The following is a 6,223-nucleotide window of genomic DNA, read 5'->3' on the forward strand; positions in this document are numbered from 1 at the left end:
CCACTTGAGGAATATGGATTTTTTGCAGAGATATAAACGACAACAAAGATTTTGCATTTTTATCGAGAATATTCGAGGCGATATATCGCAACATGGGAGGCAATATATCGGCACAAGGGCATTTTTGGAATTTTCATGAAATTTTGTAGGGTTTTTTTCGAGGAAATACAAAGAAGATAAAAGGGGGGGGGGGGGGGGAGAGTGGTGTTCTAGACGGTGTAGAGGAGGAACAGAGCAAGAATTCATTAGTCTTATTTCATCTTTTTATGCTTTTCAATTTTATATGATTTTTATGCAATTATGTTTAACATTATGAACTAAATCCTTGTTTAGAGTATTTTAATGTAGTCGTTGGATATTTTTTCATATTTAATGCAGTTTCTATGATTTCTTGAATTTATGTTTATTTATTGTTCTTATGCTTAATGCTTGTCATTGACTGGCCATCTTTTGCATGATTTTTGGTTTTAATTCAATATTTGAAAAGTAAGAATTGGAATAGCTATAGATAATAGACATAGACTTCAATTTAGAACGAAAGTATCAAACTGGTTTGTGTAGCAATTAGGTTTTTGTTCTTAATGCAGTTTATGTGTAGAATTTATCACAGATATGTAGAGAATTCACAGGTAAACTGAATATTTTATATCTTGAGAAAGAATAGAATTGCTAATAGTAAATCTGCTATAGTCATAGTTAGAAGAATCGTGTCAATTGTATTATTGTTTGAATAGAATTGAAGGTTGATGAAATTAAAACGCTCTAATATTTTTTCTATTAAATTTCATTAATTTAATTATGCTATTCTAGTTTATTGTTAGTTGTTAATTTTCACTCAATTTTTATTAGTCAAATAGAAATTAAAGTTCACTTTTGGTAATTAGTAGATCAATTCTCTGTCGGAACGATACTTTACTTCTAATATTATTACTTTTTTGATTGTGTGCACTTGCGTAGCAAAAATTTCGCAACAAGTTTTTGGCGCCATTGCCAGGGAATTGAAATTCTATTAATATCAAAATAGTTAAGTTTTATTCTAATTTGACTGTTTTTATTTCTTTGTACTAATTTAATTTGTCACACTTTGCTATTTCAGGTGAATCTTTTGTATGCAACGTGAAGGGTCTGCCAATCTTTTGCCTGTTAATCTTGAAATTGAAAGATACTGCACAAAGAACAGAAAGAATTAGAGGTTGGAGCATCAATGGCTGCCAACCAAAGAGATGAGGCCAATAATAATGATGTGTTAGCATTAAGAGATTGTGTGCTCCCTACTGTCACAGGGGTGCACTCATGCATTAGACCCCCGACTGCCCATTCAAATAACTTTAAGATTAAGTCAGCGATGATACAAATGGTCCAGACATCTGTCCAGTTTAGGGGTCTCCCCACTGAGGATCCTAACTTGCACATACTGGACTTCCTCGAGCTATGTGCAACGTTTAAGTTTAATGGGGTGAGCGATGATGAAATAAGGTGGAGACTGTTCCCTTTCTCACTCAGGGACGTAGCAAAAAGTTGGCTTATTTCTCTGCAGGCCAACTCAATTAATACATGGGAGGAACTAGCTCAGAATTTTCACTCTAAGTTCTTTCCTCCTACAAAAGCTGCCAAGTTGAGGGGGGAAATCAATAACATCTATCAGAATGAGGGAGAGTAATTATACGATGCTTGGGAAAGATTCAAATACTTGCTCAGAAAATGCCTTCATCGCGGTATTGAGAAGTGGATGTTAGTCTACAATTTTTATAATGGGTTGTGCGGTACTACTCGCACTATCATAGATGCAACAGCAGGTGGTGCTTTAATGAGTAAAGGGGCTGATGAGGCCTATGAATTATTATATGAGATAGCCATGAACAATTATCAATGGCCTACTGAATGAGACACCTCACAGAGAAAAGTAGCTGGGGTACATGAATTAGATGTTATTACTGCTTTAACTACTCAGGTTGCTTCATCAACAAAGCAGTTGCAACAAAATAAGATCTCAGCTCAGTTTAGGCTATACAGATGCAATCAGGGTCTGAATTGTGTGAGGGCCCTCATTTGTATGAACAGTGTACAGTTGCTAGAATGTATGGTAATATGCCAGTTGATCAGGCCCAGGTACAGGCAGTTAGTAATTTTTCAAAGGTCGTATAACAATCCATTCTCTAATTCATCCAATCCATGGTGGAAAAACCATCCTAATTTATCATGGAGAAAAAATCAGGGGCTTCCAGTTCAGTATCAGACTCCCTTTCCACAAACCATGCCTCAAGTACAACTAGTCGTTCCTACACAACAAACCAGGCCACCAGATCCACAAGAAAAACAGAGTGAGTTAGAAGTTGCTCTTGTGACTCTTACCAAGAATCAAGCATAGTTTATAACAGAAACCAGGTCTTCAATCAGAAACTTGGAAACACGGGTTGGGCAGTTGGAAAATTTGCTTAATACCAGGCCTCAGGGGAATCTGCCCAGTTCAACAGTAGTGAATCCAAAAGAACAATGCCAGGCAGTGACGTTGAGAAGTGGTAAGGCTTATGAAGGGTCTAAAGCAAAGGCAGAAGATTTAGAACTTGAAAATCCCAAGCCTATCACTCAGAAGGTTACTGAAGACCTTCCCCCTAACAGTATAACAGTAAACATCAATAGAGACTCGTACTTCAAGATTCCATATCTACAAAGGTTGAGAAAGTCTAACTTGGACAAGCAGTTCTTAAAGTTTCTTAAGGTATTTAAGAAGCTGCATATTAATATTCCATTCACTGAGGCATTAGAGAAAATGCCCTCTTATGTCAAATTTATGAAGGAGATTCGGTCAAAGAAAAGAAGAATGGAAGAGTATGAGACTGTAGCACTTGCTGAAGAATGTAGCGCTATTTTACAAAATAAGCTTCCCCCGAAATTGAGAGATCCTGGTAGTTTTACTATTCCTTGCACTATTGGAAATTTTGAGTGCAAGCATGCCCTATGTGATTTGGGGGCAAGCATTAATTTGATGTCACTGTCTGTATTTCCCAGACTTGGTTTGGGGGAGGCTAGTCCTACTACAATCACACTACAGCTAGCAGATCATTCAGTTAAACATCCCAGAGGTATCATAGAGGATGTTCTTGTTAAAGTGGACAAATTCATTTTTCTGGAAGATTTCATCGTCTTAGATATGGAGGAAGATAAAAATGTCCCAATCATTCTGGGAAGGCCATTTTTAGCTACTGGGCAGACTCTAATTGATGTTCAAAATAGTTAATTGAAGCTCCGAGTTTAGGGTGAAGAAGTGGTATTTAATGTGTTTAAAGCTTTAAAGTTTTCCAATGTGAATGACAATTGTTTCAAAGTTGACATGGTAGAGAAAGAAGGGGCAGCGATTAACATTACAGAGGATTCCCTTCAGAAAAGTTTGATGACAAATGATGTCAATGCTAAGTTAGACAGAGGGTCCAAGAGTGTGTACAGTGGATGAATTCCAAAGGGCCAATTTATAATTGAAAATATGAAGAATTGGGTCAGGGACCTAAAAGACCATTACCATAAGTTGAGAAACCTCCAGAGTTGGAAATGAAATCATTGCCAGCACATCTTCAATATGCTTTTTTGGGTGAGAATGAGCCTTTACCAGCCATTGTGTCTTCTTCTCTTTCTACTGGGGAGATGGAAAAATTGTTAAGGGTACTGAGAACCCATAAGTTGGCAATTGGATGGACACTAGCAGATATTCAAGGTATAAGTCCATCGATAGATATGCACAAGATCTTGATGGAAGATGATAGTAAGCCCTCCATTGAATCACAACGTTGATTGAATCTAGCAATGAAAGAGGTAGTCATAAAGGAAATCTTAAGGTGGTTAGATGCTGGGGATGATCTATCCCATTTCAGATAGCAATTAGGTAAGTATAGTTCAGGTAGTTCCTAAGAAAAGAGGGATTATAGTGGTAAAGAATGACAATAATGAGCTTATCCCAACGCGTACAGTAACTGGTTTGAGGATTTGTATTGATTATCGTAAATTGAACAAAGCAACCAGAATAGATCACTTCCCACTGCCTTTCATTGATCAGATGTTAGATAGGTTGGTTGGACAAAAATATTACTGTTTTCTGGATGGCTATTCAGGGTAACATAAAATAGCCATTGCTCCTGAGGATCAAGATAAAACGACTTTCACTTGTCCATATGGTACATTTGCATTCCCTCGTATGCCTTTTGGTATGTGCAATGCTCCAGCAACTTTCCAAAGGTGTATGGTGGCTATTTTCTCTGATATGGTGGAACATAGCATTGAGATTTTTATGGATGATTTTTCTGTTATGGGGTCTTCCTTTGATGATTTTTTGTTGAATTTGGAGGCTGTGTTGAAAAGATGTCAAGAGGCCAATTTAGTCCTGAATTGGGAAAAATGCCATTTCATGGTAAATGAAGGCATAGTGCTTGGGCACAAGGTGTCTAAAAATGGTATTGAGGTTGATAGGGCAAAGATTGCCACTATTGAAAACCTACCACCTCTAGTTTCAGTGAAAGGGGTGAGAAGTTTCCTTGGTCATGCAGGTTTCTACAGAAGATTTATTAAGGACTTCTCAAAGATTTCTAAGCCACTCTCAGCATTGTTGATGAATAAGGTGCCATTTAAGTTCAATGAGAAGTGTCTTGAAGCTTTCAGGATACTTAAGCAGATATTGGTGTTAGCCCCTATAGTTATTTCACCAGATTGGGAGCTTCCCTTTGAGTTAATGTATAATGCAAGTGATTTTACAGTGGGCGCAGTTCTGGGGCAGCGTGTTGACAAGGTATTTCGTACTATTTATTACGCCAGCAGAATACTCAATGGTGCTCAGTTGAATTATGCCACCAATGAGAAAGAACTTCTTGCTATTATATGTGCATTCGATAAATTCAGGCCTTATTTGATGGGAAATAAGGTTATTATGTATACATACCATTCAGCAATTAAGAATCTTATTGCTAAGAAAGATGCCAAACCTAGACTTATTTGCTGGGTGCTTCTTTTACAAGAGTTTGGTATGGAGGTTCGAGACAAAAAGGGTACTGAGAATTTGGTAGCAGATCACTAATCAAGACTTGAGTTGGGGGATGAGTCAGAACATGCTACAGTGGAGATTAATGAGAGTTTCCCAGATGAACAGTTATTTGATGTAGAAGATGAGTTGGTGCCCCAGTTTGCTGATTATGTGAACTATCTGGCAGCCAACATGGTACCATCAGAGTTATCAAGGCAGCATTTAAGAAAGTTTTATGATGATGTGAAGCATTACTACTGGAATGATCCTTTCTTGTTCAAGCAATGTCTAGATTTGATTGTCAGAATATGTGTACCAGAAAGAGAAATGAAGGAAATTTTGTTTCATTGCCATGCATCACCTACTGGTGGACATTTTGGTGGAGAAAGGACTGCTTAAAAGGTCCTTGAATGTGGATTCTATTGGCCTACTTTGTATAAAGACAGTTATGAATATGTGAAGCATAGTGATTGTTGTCAAAGGATAGGTAATATCTCAAGACATCATGAAATGTCGCTAACTAACATATTGGAGGTTGAATTATTTGACGTTTGGGGTATTGACTTTATGGGTCCCTACCCACCGTCGTTTGGTAATTTGTATATCTTGTTGGTGGTGGATTATGTTAGTTAATGGGTTGAAGTAGTAGCTACTTCAACTAATGAAGCTAAGGTGGTAGTCAAGTTTTTGCAAAAGAACATTTTCTCTCATTTTGGCACTCCTCGAGCGATCATAAGTGATGAAGGGACTCATTTTTCCAATGAGATTTTTGACTCTCTAATGGAAAAGTATGGAATTAAACACAAGATGGCATTGGGATATTGTTTACAGTCAAATGGGCAAGCGGAAGTGTCAAATCATGAGATTAAGCTGATTTTAGAGAAGACGGTGCAAGTCAATAGACAGGATTGGTCCAATAAGCTTGATGATGCATTATGGGCTTATCAGACAACTTTTAAAACGCCAATTGGTATGTCTCTTTACCGGCTTGTATATGGTAAAGCTTGTCATTTAGGCTTGTATATAGGGCGCAATGGGCGTTAAAGAAGCTGAATTTAGATCTGATAGCTTTGAAAGCATTAAGGCTAGCTCAACTGAATGAGCTAGATGAACTGCATCATGATTCCTAAAAGAATGCAAGAATCTACAAGGAGAAGACAAAGAAATGGCATGCCTACAATATTGCCAATCAAAATTTTTAGGTGGGTGATAAGGTAG

The sequence above is a fragment of the Humulus lupulus genome, chromosome 8, assembly GCF_963169125.1.
Source record: "Humulus lupulus chromosome 8, drHumLupu1.1, whole genome shotgun sequence".
In the NCBI taxonomy this organism is placed as follows: domain Eukaryota; kingdom Viridiplantae; phylum Streptophyta; class Magnoliopsida; order Rosales; family Cannabaceae; genus Humulus; species Humulus lupulus.